The sequence below is a fragment of the Anas platyrhynchos genome, chromosome 1 (genome assembly GCF_047663525.1).
Source record: "Anas platyrhynchos isolate ZD024472 breed Pekin duck chromosome 1, IASCAAS_PekinDuck_T2T, whole genome shotgun sequence".
Classification (NCBI taxonomy): domain Eukaryota; kingdom Metazoa; phylum Chordata; class Aves; order Anseriformes; family Anatidae; genus Anas; species Anas platyrhynchos.
The window spans coordinates 41516484-41537487 of NC_092587.1; the positions used below are offsets into that span (position 1 = coordinate 41516484).

The window sequence follows — 21004 nt, forward strand, 5'->3', positions numbered from 1 at the left end:
CATCCTTCCATCAAACATTTCCCAATAGATATAGAAGTTACTAACATTAGTTGATACTTAATGTTACTTGCCTATATATTTAGTTCTTTAGTGTGGAGCTTCATTGCTTCTGTCTGTAGTCTAACAGCTCTCTGCCACCATAATAAAGCCTATCTAGTTCCCCTGTCTGTGCATTCACCAGCTCTCATGACACTGGACTCAGGAATAGCAAATAGAATAAGGAGGAATGAAGGCAAGACCTCCCATTTTCACTGTCAGTTCCTTATGGTCTTCCCATTTTGACATTATAAATTCAAAATCATACACACTGTTGTCTGTTTCCTCAGTTTGTCTGAATAAAGATATTTACTCTCCTCTCCTTCCATTTTCTTAAACCACAGAAATACAACTCCTGGTGCTGCCTCTCAGCCACTAGGGGTCACGACCAGCACCACCATGGCGTTGAGCATATTTCCTTCTAGCAATAATTAGTTATTTTTGCTATATAGAATTCCTAACCAGATGTCTGGAAAATAATGAAATCATTAAGAATATGTGGCTGTAGCTTTCACCAGACAAAAATAATTGTTCCTTGTACAAGTGTCAGCTATGGGATTGCTAGTTATGGAGAACATTTTTTAGGACTGACCACATGGTGAGTGTTTTGCATGCAAATGACCTATGCTGCATCACTAAAGGAACAGTCTCAGTCTCCACAAGTTCTGTATCAAGTCCTTACATTTCTCTGTACTTTTCTACCCTTGTCCTAATTTGCTAGTCGATTCCTACTGCTTACAAATTTTATCCCTGCACAGAGAAATGTTTCATTTCATGAAGGAAATAATGGATAGCTTTTTTTCCATTACAAAACACCTTGTTTTACTGTCCCTTGTATTTGTGCAAATTCATATAACTGCAGCACTGTTCAATGTGTTAATATAAAGTATAGGTGAGCTTAAATATGAAGCATAGACAAACTCCAGAATAAAACAAAAACAGACAAAATAAGCTCATGGTTTACCCCAATATACTGAGGAATGATGAATTTGCTTCAGGAATATAGAAAAATCTTTAGAAAAATGCCTTTATCTGAGACTTTTTGGTATTGGAATGGTAAAATTTGTAAGTTTATAGCTTAAACAGAAGTTGTGCAGAAGAAATGAGTGCACTGAAATCAGATTTGTACTAGTTTTATAGTACACTTGTATTCCAGTTTTATACTCTCCAACATTATTTTAATTATTCATCATTAAAGCATATCCATATTTGCCTATGTATATGTGTGCATATTATATGTGATATTGTGACATGGTAATAATATATTACTTTACCAGTACTGTTCATTATGTTAAACAGTCTGTGTCATTGTTTTTAGTTTCTTTTGTTAGTGTGTTTGGGTGTGCAGCGGGACCCAGCTTAGCTAGAGATACGGAATTAGCATACTGTTTCTTGGGGAATGCCCTTGAATGTGCTTGAGTAGCTGTCTTGTGTAAGACGTGAGCAGCATTGCTTAAAGAACGGGTGGTAATGTGTTCCAAGCAGAATGCAGTAACCCTACATTGCTGTGCATACTTTGAAACCTCAGGAAAGCTCTTCAAACTGTCAGGATCATGGTTCAATGATTAGCAAGCTGCATGGTGGGCAGGTTTGTCACCTGGAATGTCAGTTCTAGGTCATTTACATGGCATTTTAATAGAGTTTCAAACAGGGCCCATGCAGGAGGCCAGGTATGAATCTGATCTCACTGTTAGTGACCTGAAGGTGTCACCAAGGAATGAAAAGTAAATCTAAGGCCTTTCTATTGCTTTTATATGGGGAGAGAGTGCAGGGTGTCATGTGCTGGGGCAACATACAATGTAACTTATCTAAATTTGGCTTTTTTTTTTTCCATACTTGCATTTATTTTCAGAAATGTATAATTTAAATAGGGATGTGACTGACAATCTCGTTAAACATTAAATGCTACCAAAAATCAACCTTGATCTGAACAACCTAGAGAGATAGGCAACATGATTTTTTATTAATATCACATGCCAAGGAACATTGTCACCTGCTAAGATAAATGGAATAAAATGTTTCTTTTTGGCACAAAAATTTGGAATGGAGAAAATTGCAATCAATCAATTACAGCAACATAAGTGAAAGTTGGGTGAAAAATCTAGGAGATAGCTAGGAATATAGCTGTGTAACTATCTTTCTTTATATCTCATTCACCTCATATGCAATCCCATTGTGAGATTTAAGTTTTATTCTCACACTGTTAATCAAGAGTTTATTGTGAGAAGCAGAATTCCATTGAAATGTCCATCAACATTGAGGGCTTTTTTTTATGTATGTCATACAATGTAGCATATTTAAATATATTTATTTATGGTAGTAACATCAAACATAGAAGGAAGTATGAAGTTTTTCTTTGACCTTGGTAATAAAGGATGACATGTTACAGATTAGCAAAGATCTCTAGTCTGTATCAGCAAGTGCCATTTTATACATAGGGTAAATCAAGCTGGTGACAACAGGTGTAAGACTTAGGGACACAAAACAAAAATCCGATCATACAGTTTGTATATATACTTCATTTTCTTTTTAAAATGACATTTATTGCTATGTAAGTTATTTGAGATACATTTCACTATATACAGACATTCACATGGCATGTGTGCTGCATTAATTTCCTAGTAAGTAATATTACAATGAGCTTTTTATTTCCCACCTAAGGAACAGCACCTGTATTTACACTTACGCCTCTCTATCTGAACTGAATGATAGTGTAACTGAATGATCACTTTCTGTTACATATTACACTGTGTTATATGCCATGTTCTCCATGTTTCTACTTGTTTAAAAATTGGCATTATGCCTGTCAAGAAAAGAAGAGCTGGCATTAAATTAAACTTTCAAATAAATAATGATATTTCATTTTACTTTTATTATTCCTTCTTATTTTATTATAATACAGTAAGTGTTTACTGACCATAGATTTTGCTTTTCTTAATGAAGAAAATATCTCTACCACTGTAATCTTCTTATGGTCAGTGGCCTTGGCCAGAAATAAAAGCAGTTGTCACTGACTGTAACCACCAATATATGGCATTTTTTTCTTGAAAATCGAAAGGACTAAGCATCAATTGGTTTTATCTTTCTCCATACCACTAAAACCAAGAATCATAAGTGCTGGGAAAACAAAATTACCCTGATGACAGAAAGCACATTGAGGTTCAAACTCACAAGGCATTTCTAAGTCTAGATACAGAAGATTTTAATAATTCCTAAAGACCTTTGTACCTATGGGTCATAGCACTCTAGGAGCAAAAATCACATCTCTAATAAAAGATCTTGACAGTCTCTGTGGAACAAATGCTGGTCAACATGACACCAGAATAATCCGAAGTTACCTATTAAATCGTTGTTGTTTGCTTCGTATACTTATTTTTTACTTAAGGTGAATTGAGGCAGTTTCAGGTCTTATACTAGCAAGTGTCATTGCAGCTATTGCTGACTTTAATTACTCCTCAAATAGAATGCAATGTTACAGAAATTTATTCATGTACAGATTAATTTCTGATTCTTCAGCAGATAATATGTACAGGGATAGATTTCACTCAGAGTTATGTAACTATAAATCTGGATTAGCTCTATTGAAGTCAATGTTATTTTTTTTTTAAGTTTATGTTTTTTATCAGTATTTCTGAGAACAGAATGTGGCCTGCGTGTTTATAGATGAAAAATATTAAAAGGACTATAGAAGCAACATCTAATAGTTGTCCCCTCATAATCTTACTTGGTTAAATTAAGCAAAGAAACATTTAGGGTTTTATTTCCTTTAAGTATCTACTTTCGTTGCAGTTAAGCTGGTTTTACAAGCACGGAGACCCAATAAAAGAGCTTGTTTACTTCTTTCCATATTACAGACTTTCTTTTTTTGTGCTACAGAATATTTATCTCATTTGGGAATTCATTTTTTATTTGCCTATTTTTTTTTTATTTTCTTGTTCATCATTACCGAGTAACTTGCAGAAGTCTTTCACTTAATTTCCTGTATGACATACCCCCAACTCCAAATCAAAGTATTTCAAATGTATTTATGATAATTTCCATCACTGTTTCATGCATTCTATTATCAAACAGCAGGAAACCCTGTTCATGGGGAAAAGGTTATAGCAAAACTAATATCCACAGATTTTATTTTATCTGTTATTTATTTTTCCCCTTCCCCTTCCATAGGAATTCTAGTTTACTTTGGTCATATTTTGTAGTTTGCTTACAACTTTGTTTACAAACTATGTAAAAGACAGCAATAGACAGGAATAGACAAAAAAAGACAGGAATGTATAGAAGTTCAGCATGAACTTCTGAGCGGTTTCCAATAACCTTACCAAATGGCACCTATTTTTTTGATCTGCGTCAGTTCAGCCAACTGTTAAACAAGTCCACCCATGAAAATTTAGAGAGAATTTTGGTCCTTGTTTATGATATCATTACTAAACACATATTTAATTAGATGTATTCTCCAAAAAATAAATAAATATACATACAGATATATAAATGCATACAGATATATAAATACAAACACACACAGACACATAAGCACATATAGTCCTTTGTCTTCAAATAACAGACTTCCAGCCACAGTGTCATTCAGCCTTCACAAGACTATAGTATATGTACTGCAGGTAGCTGAAATATTGTGAGTTACTGGTCTCAATGATGTGAATGCTGTGGCAACAAAAATTTGGAGTATGTGTCACCGGACTGCTGGGACTTCTGAGTATTTTTGACTACTTTATTGTCTGTCTCATTTATCAGTCCCCTAATGATTATATATAGTTTATTTTTCTCACTTTAAGGCCATTAATTCTGAAAAAAATCTGTTTTGCATTTTGTAATATACCACATTGTTTTATATTGAAAGATAAATTTGAAGAAAAGTATAGCAATAAAAATTATCCTTGAAATAATATTTGATCTTGTGATATGCATAAGCTGTAACAAATAACACTATTATTAAAGGCTAAGTTTTGTTTTTGTTTTTTAAATAAGATGCGAGGAATTTGAAAACGTGTAGACAAATGACAGAGAGCCTGTCTGCTTATGTCTGGTACAGATTTTGTTGAAGAAGAGCAACACAATTGTTATTCAAAATATTACATTCTATTTAGTGAGATAATAAGAATCAAAGGAATATGCACTAAACTTTATCATCTTGTGTTTTTGTTTTTGTTTTGTTTTGTTTCTGTATGTGAAGGTGTAAAGTGAAAGAAAAAGAGGTTCACTTGTAAACTAGGGCAGCCTCACTTAGTAAAAGCAATGCAAGATATCAGCATTCTGTGCATGCTGCAGGAAGAACAAAAAAAGAAAAGTTCTTCAATTGGAAAGATCTTTATGAAAATCCTTTTGGTGATGGAGGAGGAGGAGGAAAAATTAACATCAATATTAAAGTGCAATTGGGTTGGATCAGAAGTCTTGATGATGCATCTGGGAACAGAATAATGTAAATCGCTGCAGGTATAATTATGAAGGTAATTGCAATGCAGTATAAGTAGTACCAAAAAAAAAAAAATTAAAAAATTGCAAAGCAAATAAAATCATGAGCAGCCAAAAGACAAAAAGTTTGTGATAAATGGTTCATTTAGACCTGCAGTGCTGTGTGGGCAAAATTGGATTGCAATCATAGCCATTTCAAAAATGAAAACATTAAGAGAAAAGGAAATTGGACAAAAATGGCATGGAAATTACAGCCTTTGATCCGTTTTTGAAGAACCTTTTATGAGACATCATCGTGAGTGGGCAGCAAATTCTTTCCAATCTCCTCTTAAAGCATTTGTGAAAGCTTGGAGACCATGAGACTGAAATAAATGTTTAAGCATGGATTGTGGAAGCGTATCTCTCCCTGTTGACCTTTTTTAGCTTTTAAGAAGTGCAAAATTGCACCGAACATTTAGCACAGTACTATGGAATGTATATAATATATGCAATTATATAGAGCGTAGCACAATAACAATGAGGAAAATATTTTCTGTAGTAGCACTAGTCTTTCATTAATTTTTTGTTAATAATTGGGAATTATAGATGAGGGAATGGCTACATGTTGTTTTTAAGAGATATTTTTTGCAGATGTTTTTTGCAGTTTATGCTTTTGAGGGCTCACTTAGTCTGGGCTGAGTACATCCCTGTCTAAACTTGCCACGAGTTATATTCCAAAAAAAATGATGTGTCTTTTTCTTCTTAATAATGCATTGCTTTCAGCCTTCTGGGTTATCCTGCTGTCCTGAGAAAATTATGAAGTCTGAACGTAAAAATTCAGTGTATATTAATAGAAAAGAGGTAAATTGTTAACATGAATAATATACTGTAATTGCCAAAGCATAGCCCAGTTCTGTATTAGCTAAAATTAGATTAAGCTCTGAGGCTATAAAACAAAGATGATCATAGACTTGTTCAATCACTATTAAAATATCTGTAATTCTGTTGTAAAATATTAATGTATGGATGTATTTGGCAGTGCTCCTTATTAAATACCAGTAATTAAAATCAAAATACATCGGGTTAGCTGTCCCATCCTGTAAAGTCTGAGTAATTAACTTTCAGGTAATTGGTCAGATTAGTAACTGCACATAAAATGAACTTAGATTATTGGCGATGAGAAGAAATATGTTACATCCTGATTTGAAGGATCATGAATGCTGTCACATAAAAGAATAAGCACGCTATTTTACATTTCAGTAAACAACAGCTGGATTCTTCCAAGAGTGCTGCTTAAATCAAATTCAAGCTGCCTGAAGCAAAATCCCTGTTTATTTTCTTATTTTATTCAACTTGACTGGGTTCTGTTTTCATTAACATTTTCTATCTGACCTTTTGAATTAGAGAACCTTTTTATTTTGCAGAAAAAGTCAAGTTTTCTTTGAAATTGTGAAATTTAGGATCTCTTCTTTTTTTTCAACTTCCCATAGCATTGTAAAGGTGGAAAATGCTGTCAAATATATCTTAAAAAGATTATAGGAAAACTAAATATAAAAATAGTTTTTAAAAGTTTACTAATTTGTGGACTGGACTTTTTTCTTCTTCTTGGATTATTAAATAGGAGGTGGAGGCAGAGCTCTGTTTTGCTCTTATGCTGCTGCTATTATCATTATTAATCATTTATATAGTTTATATATAGCTGCTGTTCACATCTTAAGCAAATAAAAATGTCATCCATGCCCTGAAGTGTTTGCAATCTAAAATTAGACAAAAGAGCAACAAAAGATATAACAGATAATAGCAGTTGGCTGTAGGGATGGGAGGTTTGGAAGAATACGCTAGTGTTTATCTGCTGTCCTCCTACGATGTTCAGGTTGAAATGTTTGCTTTTCTCAGACTCAAATAATAGTTGCATTTGACAGAGATTGCTGGAAATCTAGTTTGGGTCTAGTCCAATACCCCTGCTCAAAGTAGGGTCAGACAGAGCAGGTGGCCCAGGCCAGTGTCCAGGTGGTTTTAAGTATCTCCAAGGATGGAAGCTCCACTGCTTCTCTGGGCAATCTGTTACAGTGCATGACCTTACTCAAAGTAAAGAAGTTTCTTGTTATATTTTAATTAAATTTGCTTAAATGTGCCCGTTTTTCTCTTGCACTGTCAATGGGCACCACTGAGAGGAGTTTGGTTCTGTCTTCTCATTCCCTCCTCCCAGTTAGTTAATTATGCACATTGGTAATATGTCTCACACACATACCTTGTCTGTCCTTACCAAGTCTTTTCTTCTGGACAGCCACAGATTCGTAGAACGGTTGATGTTACAAAGGACCTCTGCAGGTCACCTCATTCATCCCCTCTGCTCAAGTAGGGCCAACAATAGCAGGTTGCCCTGGACCATGTCCAGGAGGCTTTTGAGTATCTCCAAGTAGGGAGATATCACAACCTCTCTGGGCAACTTGTGCCAGTGCTCCATCACCTACACAATAAGAAAGTATTTCTTTATGTACAGGAGGAGCCTCCTGTGTTTCTGTTTGTGCCTTTTGTCTCTTGTCTTGGCACTGGACTCCACTGAAAAGAGCCTAGTTCCATCTTCTGTTCACCTTCTCTTGAGATAGTTTTACACATTGATAAGATCCTCTCAAACTTCTAATTTCTAGACTAAACAGTCACAGCTCTCTCAGCTTTTCCTGATAGGAGAGATGATCCCTTTATCATCATCATGGCCCTATCCATTATATCCATGTCTCTCTTGCACTGGGGAGCCCAGAACTGGACACAATTCTGAGAAGGGAAGGATCACTTCTCTTGACCTGTAGACATCACTCTTACTACATACCAGGATACACTTTGCGTTCTTTGCCACAAGGGCACACTCCTGGCTCATGTTCTACTTTACGTCCACCAGGATGCCCCAGGAACTCTTCTGCATAGCTGCTTTTCAGCCAAGCAGCCCCCAGCTTCTAATGGTGCCTAGGGTTGCTCCTTCCCAGGTGCAGGACTTTTACTTCTCTTTGCTGAAATTTGTGAGCTGAAATTTGAAATTTCTCCAGCCCGTTGAGATTCCTGTGGATGGCAGCACCACACTCTGGTGTATCTCCCATTCCCCCCAGTTTTGTGGTATCTGCACAGTTGTTGAGGCTACACTATGCCCCATCATTGACATCATTAATGAAGATGCTGGGACTGGACTCAGTACTGATCCCTGGAGTACAACCACTAGTTACTGGTCTCCAAATAGACCTTTTTCCACACATCAGCACCCTCTGAGCTCAGCCATTCAGCCAATTTTTAGTCCACCTCACTGTCTTCTCATCCAGCACATACTTCATGAGCTTCTCCATGAGGTTCTTATGAGAGGTAGTGTTGAAAACCTTACTGAAGCCAAGGTTGACAATATCCACTTCTCTACCCTCATCTACCAAACCGTTTCTTCACAGAAGGTCATCAGTTTGGTCAAGCATGTCTTCCCCTTGTTGAATCTGTGCTGACTACTCCCTCTTACCTTCTAGTCCTTCGTGTGCCTAGAAATGATTTCAAGGATTAACTGTTCAATGACCATCTGAGGGATCAAGGTGAAGCTGACTGGTTTGTAGTTGCCTTGGTCCTTGTTCCTGTCCTTCTTGATGTTAGAAATGACGTTTGCTTTACTCTTTGGGCTCTTCTCCTAATTGCCCCAGTTATTCCAAGCTCTCAAGAGTGGCTTTAAGAATCAGTCAGCTCCTTCTGCACTTGTGAGGGTATTCCATCAGGACCCATGGACTCATATGTCCAGCTTGCTTAAGTATTCCCTGACCTGATCCTCTTCAGCCAAGGGTACACCTTCCTTGCTTCAGCTCTTCTCACTGTTCTCCAGAACCTGGGGTTCCTGAAGGCTGGTCTTGCTAGTAAAGGCCAAGGCAAAGAAGTCATTCAATACTTCAGCATTTTCCATGTCCTGTGTCACCAGCTCCTCTGCCCCATTCAGCAGCAGGCCTCATTTTTCCTTAGTCTTCCTTTTGTCACCGTTGTACTTGTAGAAATCCTTCTGGCTGCCTTTGATATCCCTTGTCAGGTTCAATTCAAGGTAGGGTTTCACTTTCCAAATTGCATTTCTACATGCTTGGGCAGTGTCTCTTATTCCTCCCAGGTTGCCTCTCCCTGCTTCCACCTTCTGTATGCTTTCTTTTTTGTGTTTGAGTTTTGCTAGGAGTTCCTTGTTCAACCATGCAGACCTCCTGGCATTTTTGTCTCACTTCCAGCTCGTTGGGATGAAACAGTCATGGCTTGTACAGTGAACATTCCCAGCTCTCTCAGCCTCTCCTCATATAACAGATGCTTCAGTCCCTTAATTATCTCTGTGGCCCTTCTCTGGGCTCATTCCAGTATCTGCATGTCTTTCTTGAACTGGGAAGCAAGAACTGGACCTAGCCTTCCAGAAGTGGTCTCACCTGTGCAAGCATTCATAGCAAGAGTTTTAAGTAAGGTATGTTGCAAGAGCATACTGTGATTAACATGTGACTGGGGATGGGGAGAATTTTCATAAGGGTAATAGGGGCAAAGTTTGAAAGAAAAGGGAAGAAAAAAAGAAAAATTGAACAGTCAACAGACGAAAGTCAGTGGGAAAGAAAGCACAACTAAGTGGAAGCAGCAAAAGAGAGCAGAAGGATGATTTATATATATTGGGAAGGTGAGTGGGAGGGTGAGGATAAGAGGAAGTAGCTAAAGCTTGATTAAAAGTTAATTGAAGGCAACGGGAATTTTTTATGTTTATTTCAGCAAATTCCATTTCGGGAACAAGTTGTGTAAGTGTCAGGTTGTTAGAAAGAAGATGCACCCTTGTCTAGACATAAGATTTCCTAGAGTTCAACTATAGCAAATGTCTCTGGGGCTTTGAATTTTTTTTCTTGTTTTGATGGCTGGTGATTGCTTTGGTACCTTGGTGAGATGTGTTTGAAGAGGGAATGGGTCAAATAACAGCTGTTTCAGAATGGCATTCTAATTTGCAAAGGTGGTTCTTTTGGTGTGAAAAATAAAAATAAAAATAAAAATCTGCCTGGTTGTGGCTGAATTAGATTATTCCAATGTTCCAAAGAGTGAGTATATCTCTTAGTATATTAGTATGTCTCTTCAGAACGTAGAAAATCTGCACAAAATAAAAACAGGGCTAAAGGGATATTTTAAATGCCAAGTCCTCACTGGGAAAATGAAAGCCAAACTTTGATTTACTGCTTAAGTTATATACATTTTTATACTGAGCAACTGAGCTGTTAAGAAACTTAAATGGTTCTAATAAAGGTAGCATCAGATTTGAGCTTGCTTATAGTTTGAGAACTGCACCATTTATTTTGTGTATTTGTGAGTCCTAAACTCTGGTAGGACCATCGTTTATCCTTACTTTTGGGGTAATTGTTTGCTTGTTTTTTTGTTGTTGTTTTTTTTTTTTTTTTTAGTATTTCCATATCTTTTTGTTGTATTTTTATTGTTAATTTGAGATTTCATGTTAATGTGTAAAACATGTGCCAGTTTAGTTTTGGTGCTATAAGCTTCTTCAACCCTGTATCTCCCAAAGGTGTTTAGGTTCTCTGTTGAAATCTTTTTGTTCTCCTTGAACTATTACTGCTGTGGTCATCTCTAGGTAGGATATGGCTAACCTTATAAAATTTCCAATGCTAGCAAGTCTGTGTTTGGTCTTTGTAAAATGCTGTGATAAATATGAACCATAATTACAATTCTGCAAGTACAGACATCCATACGTGTGGGAATAGTATCTCCAGTGTAAAATGCTTTCTTCTATAACATATTAGCTGTAATAAGTATTAACATACATATCTCTTGAATGCAGGTAACAGATAAGTGGAAAAAAAGGATTCACCGATGATAGATCAATAACTAAAGCAATATTATTCAGTCAAGGATTTCATATAACTGGGAAGGATTAAGTGGCAATAGGGAATGAGGTACATTTCTTAACCATTTCTCAATTTCTTGTAGTTATATAAAGGCATTACAGCCTTTGAATACAAAATGGGGATTTGCTTCAATGGTAGCTGAAAATTCATTTTATTTTGTTTAGTTTTGGGGAGATGATGGAAACTGGGGTCAATTCCTTTTATTCCATTCTTACTAAACTGTTGTTCTAAGTTAGGGATTCTTATCTTCTTTTCAAACTTCAAGCAGGAAATATGAAAAATAGCTTTTATTACCATTCCATGATATTTGTAAGGATAGTGAAGGAGTAGCTCATGAAAAGAAATTTCTCCAGTTTTAACACACTGACTTTTTCATTACCATAGCAGGTGGTCATTTTCATATAAATGAAACTTGTAAATAGCAACCCACCTTTTTCACATGGATTCAATTACAGTGAATGCTTCCAAAGGCCAAGTGCTTGGGAAAAAAAACTTCCTTTTCATTCTCTCTCTAACCAAATAAAATGAATCTTTAAATCTTATTTTTTTATATACTGGTCATAGTCTAAATGCAAGAAAATATAAAAGAATCCTATACTTTATATTTTTCAGGTGTTTTTTTTTTCTTTTTCCATTTTTCTTCCTGTTAGTTGTTACTAAAGCTGTACATAGAATAATTTAAGCCAAAGTGAAATTTACTTTTCCTGTTTATAAGTTTGTAAAATTGTTTTAAGGTTTCTGACAAATTCATTTTAACCTATGCTATGCTTTTCCCCTTTCCTCACTTACAGTCTTGTAAGACCCACCCTTTTCTTTTGGGTGAGTCGTTATTTCCCTGGAATCATTGTTTTCCAGGCTGCTGTCTTCTGGAAAATAAATTTAAGTTCGACACATGGCACCTCATAAACTTGCCAAGAATTACATTCATCTCACCTAATTTTAGATTTATAAAAATTAGATAAAGTTAGATAGTTTAGATAGATTAAAAATACATAAAATCTGTATAAAGTATCTACTGTACATCTGTTTCTCTTTTTTCTCCTCCTAGTTTGCTGTTTGCTTCAAATGCAGTATCCAAAGCAAAGTCTAGAAAGACCTCTGTGCCCTAAGAACTGCAGTTTAAATACTAATCTACCTACAGATTATTGAAGTCAGGTGAAGAAGAAACAACATAAAGTACTGATTACTAATGATGTCACTGTCAGCTTGAAATATGTTGCAAAAGTTCACAGTATTTTATGGGATCCATAAAAATTTAAATTCTATTTCAAAGATGGAATGCTTCTTGGAAAAGCGTTGTAAGGTGCCTGAGCAACATTTTAAACAAGAATTCTTAAGCACAGTTTATGAGACAAGAAGTACATCTTATCAGCACAGAAGTACATCAGTACAGCATTTAGCCTGTATGCCACTAACACCAGCAATGAAAATAAATACTGCCCACGGTAGGATTTCCTAGCTGAACAGTGTTTAAAGGCATTATTCCCCCAAATGAATTTACAAGAATATTATTTATATAGACAAATGGAAGCACTGTTTTGTCTCAGGACTGTAGCTGCTATCTTCAACTCATGAGGTTTTACTGTAGAAAAACAGACAAAATAACATCAAGAGTTTGCACACTTGGTCAGTTTAACTGGGGGTCCTTTCAGCTCTTTGAATCTATAGTTGTCTCTAGCAACCTGCTGGCAGATAAAGGTGGCAATTTAAATCTTTGTCATTTCACATCCTTTTATTCACAGCTGATGCAGACTTTTTCCATCAATATCTGATCTGTTGCATTTATTGTGGTGGAGAAGGGCTCCAAAGAAGCACGTTCCTGTTGTTCTTTGTTAGGAGTGATTCCCAAGATGGGCAATACTTCTAGTAATTAAATTTCATTTTCTCTGTCAAATGCACTGTGCACATTGCTATGCTAAAACTCCTGAATTCTGTCTTGAGCATTAATTCTGTCCTAAGCACATGTGAAAGGATACATGAACATTGGAATTCATTAAAAAAATAAAAATAAAAGTTCATGGTAGCATAGAGATTATTTTGATATACAGTTTGTATCTTTTTAAAATTATTGTTACTAAGCTCAACTGCTGATAGAAAATATGTGTGCATTAATTAGTACAAAGACTGATGAGTATATTAAATCAGGCACATTATTTTTGCATATAAATTATGATATTAAGGAAGAAAGGTTGTTGAGCTGGACATAAAAGTGCTAATAGTGATTTGTAAAACACTTTTTCTAATGAAAAGATATTGAAGTTGATGATAATTCAACTTCTGCAGTCTCAGGCATTTCGCTTTAAGGAACCTTCCTTTCCTCTGTCCTCACCCTCTTTCTCCTTACACTATCCTCATCCTATAGCACTTCAATTTTTTGTTCTACTCTGTTTGTACCATTATAAGCAAAAGAGGTTGTGTCTACTACTCCACCCTATCTTTAAATAAAGATTCCGGAATTTCATTCCAGATAGTTTTGGGGTACAAATTTATTGTCTCCAGAGACACTAATGAGCTTGTTTCAGTGCCTGTGATAGGGAAATTTGATATTATTCTATTTTGCAAGTTCTTGCTACAAACGGAACTTGCAAATCTATTGTGTTTTCCAGTTAAATAACCCATAAATTCCTACTTTAACTACAGAGATAGTTGTAAGTTGTTCATTCCTCTCACATAAAGATTTACTGAAATCTAAGCTATTGGCAGTTTTTAATATTACATTAACACAATTTCATATAATTCTTAACTAAATTCTTGCAAATCTTTCTACAGAAGTGTAAGACAACATTGATTTGTCACTAAAGAACAGTATCACTGATTTATACGCTTTATGAGTGAATATAGTTAAACTAAAACTCATAGACAACAATGTCCATTAAATGTCTATTTATATATACCATTTTCATTTCAAACCATATCTATCAATTTTACAGGTTACTGTTTACATGTTACTGTTTACTTTATAGAAATTGTGTCTGCATAAGAATTGTTGATTCATGTTATCTATACTCAGCACGTGCTACTTTATAAAGACATGTATATTGAGTTGTTTAAGCTAAGCACACAGAAGCTACCTAAATAAGAAACCTCCTTTGAAGTTTCTAGCGGTGAGAACCCAAAATGTCCCTTTATCTCTCAGAGACGTGTGTGTTCAGCAATGCTAAATATTACGTCGCTTGCTTAAGTCTTTGTTCTTTGGCAGTCAACATGAAAACTGAGCCATTTTTAAGATACCAGTTTAGCCTTGTGTTTCATAACTACTTCCAGTAAACGTCATGAAATTCAGCTGAGAAATGAAACATTATAGTCCAGCAATTCTACATCTGAGGATCACATCCACATTTCTGCCTGACAGAAGGATTATATTAAAGAGAAATATTAATTCCACAGAAAAGCAAGATTAAGAATTAGCTATTTTATATTTTCTGGCACTTTGATATTTTAAAATTCATTTTAATAAGCAAGATAAAATAATTAAAACAGATCTTTAAAATAGTCTGATTAATGAGCAGTGATAATCAAAATAAGTTTTCAGAAATGATTTGTTGTTGTTGTTGTTGTTTGATTTATCGTGCCTATTTTCATTTCCTATTTCCTGTGTTATTTGTTGGTAGTGGTTTTTAAACTGTAAATAATTTAGAGATGTCCTAGATTTAGAAAATGGTGTTTTAAAAGCCTATGGTTTAAAGTGTGCCTGGAGAAGGCACAAAATTATTTTCTTGCTTTCATGTTAAATGATGATTTGAGCAATAATAGTCCATTAGTCTGACCTTAGTAATACGCAAGGATTTAGAAGATATTTTAATGGAAACAATGATAAGGGACACAGAGGCAATGGAAGCCTACATGAAGTTACCAAATATAGAGCATTCCAGACTAACCAATGTTCATTGATGAGATAACTATGTTTTTTTCTCAAGAAATGAAGCTTGGTAAACTTTATCTGTATGGAGTTTATATCATTTGATATGGAAACTTTTTAAAAAAAAAAAAAAAAAGAAAAAGAAAAAGTTGTGTTTTAAATATGAACAAAAGCTCTAAAATGATTAACAAAGTAGAAAAAAAAGGGGGAAGCATGATGATGAGCTGTGTTTAAAGTTACGGAAAAGGGAAGAGGTTATTAACACAGTTCTTAAAGGAGTGTAGGACTTGAGTCATTATTACTTCTTTAACAACTGTTCCCAAAAAGTCAGGGGACTGAAAAAATTTGCTCCTGATACAAGCTGGAAAGCGTTGGCAACTTGTAGAAAGAATGAGATCTCACTGAGGAAATGGGATGAGATTTAAGAGAGGACTGTTGGAAATAGATAGTTTGTAAAAATAATAAATGAAAGGTTAATAGGCATAAAAATTTCTACCCTATCTGGGTTCTCAAACCTTCAAAACAAGAAAGAAGGAGAAAATCATCTCTAGCCATGGTTGAATAGAGAAGCTGCCATTAAAAACTGGAAGATTTCTAGAAGTTATTAGTCAAGATACTCAGGAAAAATAGAGATCTGTTAATTAGTGACACTAGTAAAATTCTACCTGCAATGCTATCTACAGTTCTTGCCATCACACTTCCAAGGAGATAAATCCATATGAGAGCAGATGAAGAGAAAGTTTATTAAATAACCAGGGAATGATAAAAGAAACTCATTTTGTAAGCATGATCAATTAACGATCAGATGGCCGTTGTGGTTGTCTTAGTAGCCAGGGGTTGGACAGGGACCCTGGTGGTCAGCATAGGCAGGAAATTGATTCCAATAAACCTTAAACAGAAAATATAAATTTAATGAAGTGCTTCAATCCCTGTGCTAATTTTCCTGTGTTCCTTAATATCCAGTGTAAGAAATGTGGTATCACTTTTGACAATTTCTTAATCTTAGTTTTGTGCCATTTTTTCATAAGCCCTACATTAAACTTTGTTTGCATGTGATTAAGCAGTATTTTTATAGTGACATTTCAGTAGCTCACAGCAATGAACAGATATCTAAACAGTGAGCTGCACCAAGATATTCAGAATATACTAAAACATACTTAGGAAATAAATGCTTTATTGTCCCAACAAAGCTAATATGAGCTTTCTACCATAGATCTCTATGATCATTGCTGTGATAGAACTGAATCCAAAGTCCAAGGCTAGCATTTTGACTGCTGGATTGTTCTTCTGGTTGTATTTATGCTGGTGAAAGTTAGGTATAACTTTATTATCAAAAAGATCATAGAATCATAGAATATCCTGAGTTGGAAGGGACCCACATTGAGTCCAACTCCTGGCTCCATACAGGACCATCTGAAAATCAATGCCATCTGTCTGAGAGCATTGCCCAAACACTTGAACTCCAGCAGTGCCGTGACCACTGCCCTGGGGAGCCCGTCCACCATCTTGGTGGAGACCCTTTTCCTAACACTTTTCCCTGTCCCAGCTCCATGCTGTTCTCTCGGGTCCTGTCGCTGTCCCCAGAGAGCAGATCTCAGGGAGCTGCAGGCCGCCATGAGGCCTCCCCTCAACCTGCTCTGCTCAGCTGCTCCCTGTATATCTTACCCTCTAGACCCTTCACCATCTACTTAACCCTTGCTTGAACACTGTCTAGTAATTTTATGTCCTTCTCATATTGTGGTGCTCAATAGAGAAACCCTGGGAGTTCAGTCTTTTCCTTTCTAAGTGTTGTATTGCCAAATAGTATTATTTCAAAATTTTTGTAAAGGACTGATCAGCACAGCACTCAGTGGTAAAGGGAAAAGATGCATCAGTACTTGTTGGAATAAACACCTTTTCTACTAAATAATTTCATTTTTGAATAATATTAGGCTACTCTTACACTAGGGGCTAGATTTTGGAGATATAGGTAGTCTAGTAATTTTTTTATTTAGAAATTTACATTGAGCTGAGCCTCCTACATATTATTTGTTGTTCAGGATTGTTCCAAGACTACAAACTCAGTATGCATCACACTGTGCAGCTCTGGAAATACCAAATATGAGTCAATATTTGTGGTGTTAATCTGTGCAACTCAAGCCAAGTCTTATTCCAGCACACCAAATACTTTTGAAAAAATATTGAAATTCAGCTGGCATAAAAGGTTATGTCAGACTGAACCACTTCAGCCGGGCCTTGCCAGGGAGATGCAGCTGGATAAAAGACAAGGAAAACCAGAAAAATAAATAATTTCACACAGATTGTTGATCCTATTTCCCTGCTTCTGTATAGGAGAGGGCTTACACTGTTTAAAATGCTTGCCTTCATCTGGTAATTTGAACTTGCTTCACAGATCTAAGAAAGTTGCATTAGCTGGGGAGCTTCCCCAGTTTTAAGTGCATACAGCTAGGTCTACAAAGTCATGTGTAATAGCATAATAATTTTAATGTGCACATCATATGAAATATTCAGGGTATTCAGACGTAGCACTAAATTTTCAGCAGATGTTTAAGTCACTGAAAATTGCAAATTTGGTAATAATTGCTAATTTAAAAAAATCATCTATTATAATGACTGTCACTTCATATTTGAAGAGTTGCTGGGAGGCTTTTTTTCTGTTTTGAAAAGACTCAAGATACTTGTTTGATCTAATCACCTCTTCTCTTGTCCTAGTGTGTGTGTGGTTTTACTGTCATTACATCATTCGGGGTATGAGGTATACATGGGTAGTTATCTGCCCTTATCTAGACGTGTATCGGTATCTGAGAGAGCTCGATATTTTCCTGCTTGCCTTGAAATTTAATTCCTCCCAATTTTTCTTCTAAAATATCAAATACCGGTTTCAACACTGAAATATACTTCCAAAATGATCACCTTTGTGAGTCTTTCTAAATTCTTCATTTCCCTTCTGAACTGGATCTCTTCATTTGTTCTTTATGTGTTATGAGCTCCCTGGTAAAGTTATTTTATTAAGCTTTCAGTGTCATTGAATTTAAGAACAGCAGCTCAGGCCTTCTGCCAGCTCAGTGTTTGGGGACTGAAATTGTCACTGTTTTCCTTTGTTGTTAAAAAAAAAAAAATATGATGTTCAAAGTTGAAGCCAAAGTCTTTTTTTTTTTCGTCTTTTTTGTCTTTTTTTTTTTTTTAGGATAAATAATTATCCTGACATTATTTGCAGTTTGAACATGTAGCATAAATTTTGTGAGAACAGAGCAAGATGGGTTACAATCCTAAAGAGCCCCTGTTCTATTTTATCAGTTTATTTCATCAATAATTTCTCATTTTTCCCTTCCGGGGCACATGGTTTCTGTATTGTGAACTCACTAGTGTGATGCCATATGTAGACTGGCAAGAAGCATCTTGATTCCAGCACTGGATATTTTAATGGCTGGATGTAAAATCTTTTACCCTTGATGAAATGGTATCCTGGGTTTCTGTGTATTTAAGGACTTCTTATCTTCATGTATCTTCAGTTTACATCACTATCTGGAGTATGGCAAAAGCAGTATAGCACCCCTGTGTTCCAGCCAGCTGGCTATTTATTAATGCCTCATTTAAATGTTAAAAAATGTTATGAAGATGTTTTGCTACACTGCTAGTCATTATAGGTAACTGATACATCAAAAATGCTGAAATTTGAAGCAGGGGAAATGCACTTGCTAGGAAACTGCATCAGGCAGCATTTTAAGGTTTGTTTCAATTTCATTGTGCTGCTGATTTTCCTTATTTGTTTTTATGTTCTGACTTTATCTTTCAGTGTAACATTTTGTTTTATATTGGCAATTAGAGAGCTATGCATGGCAGCTTATTTGCAATTTTTTGATCTAAAGATAGTGGAATTGAAAATTTGGGAATAAGCTTTTCCATAACACTCTATACAATCCTGATAAAGTCCTTAATTTTCCTGAGTTTCAGTTACCCACATATGAAACTAAAATAATGTTTCCCAACTGCCTCCTATACTATTTCTCCAATACAGCAAGAGAATACTCAGAATAGCTAGGTAAGGGAACTCCAGACATTTATATTTAGCGGGTTGGAAGAGGATAATCCCTATAAATCCGAATTATAAGAAAAGGGAGCATTTGTTAATTGTTTAGAACTGATTTGTTTCAGTTACACTGTATAACAGTCTGAAAAACTCTAGCTTGGTTTGGCTTGGCATTTGGGTGTTTGTATTATCTTGTTTGTAGCTGGGCTAAAGGTACTGAGGCATTCATTTCTTGATTTGCCTGAGCATATAGTTGTGACTAGGTAAGGATTCACCTGTCATATATATCAATATGCAGAGCTGGAAAATAAGATAAAAGAATGTAGCTACATTTCTGAAAGAAAATTACTTATGCAGTAAAATTGAAAATATAAAATAATATGCATAGCTAATGTGGATTAAAAATGCACGTTCCTCAGCAAAATCATTACATTTGTTGTTGAAAATTTGCTCTAGTACAGATATACAACCAAAATAAATACATGGAATTTCAAAAGAAAACACTACCTGCAAATTAGAAATACTTCTTGTGAGTTTTTGCCTTGAAAAAATACAAGAAATATGAAGTAAACCATGTAAGTCAGTTAAATGTGAAATTAAAAAGGTGAGAAATGTGCTTGAAAATGTTGTTTTCAGTGATTCCTGTAACATAGTGAAAGCCACAGTATATCATCTACCCATTTTCCTTTCCCCATGCCCTCAGAATACACTGCCCCTTCCCACAAAATTGAAGCATCTTTCTGTTTTTACAACCAGCAGCTGCAGATTGAAGATAATCGGTTGGAATGTATGCACTGGCTTGGAAGGGCTGAGGAAGAAACAAAGATTTCCAGACCACAAGGAGGTGCAGTACTGCTTGAGTGGTCTAGACATACACAAGGGTGCAGAAACTCAGTCTTTAACTTATGCATCTTTAACTTCTTGGGTGTCCCTAGTGCCAGTTCTCATCATTGGCTATGGGATCAGGGAGTGAAAATATTTCAAACTTTGCAGGAAAGGACTTTGAAGTTTGTCAAATTCATCTCAGTATGGAATGGGAAAAAATCTGCTTGAATTATTTTTACATGAGCAGAGAATTGTTTCCTCTTCACCGCTATGCAATTTCAGATTGTGGGTCTCAAACACATACAAACACACTTTCATGGTGCTTAACTGCAAGGTTTGGGTTGGAACCACTTCAGAAGAATATTTCAGCATTCCCATTTGAATATTTGAATAATAAAGGATTAAGATTTTGTCTACGGTATATATACATATGTGTGTTTTTACAACCTAAATCTTATTAAAAATATAACTAAAAAACAACCTTTTAAAAAACAGCTACATAAAAATAAATAAGTAAATAAATAAATGTGAAATATAAATCTTGCCAATCAGTTAGGCTTTGATATCTAACATGCCTCTTTCTTTATTAATAAAAGTTAATTTTATTAATAAAAGAGGAGGCAGATAGAGCAGGAGGGTAAGAGAAGGGTAGAGCTGTGTCAGCTGTCTTTTCCCTTGTCTCTTTGAACAGTTTTGCCATCCTCAAAGCCTCTGTGCCAACTCCCTGTAACCCTGAGCAGTACCTACAGCTGAAGGATTGCTGTCTGAGCACAAATGTCTGTGCAATTTCATACACTGCAATCTGAAGATGTGTGCCTACTGGTGGATCTGTTCCTTATTGTCTAATTATATTGTCCATTGAAACAACTAAAGTATGGCAAGGGTAATTAACAAAAGACAACAAAATCTTACTCTTTTTTTTTTTTTTTTTTTTTCCTCAGCCTGCTGGGAACATCCACACACCCA

At 35.5% G+C, this 21004-nt stretch overlaps 1 protein-coding gene across 6 annotated transcripts in view; it reads left to right on the plus strand.

The window, feature by feature from the left end:
* SYT1 (synaptotagmin 1) overlaps nt 1-21004 on the plus strand; it is a 354732-nt gene that overhangs the window by 177765 nt on the left and 155963 nt on the right. The window lies entirely within an intron of this gene.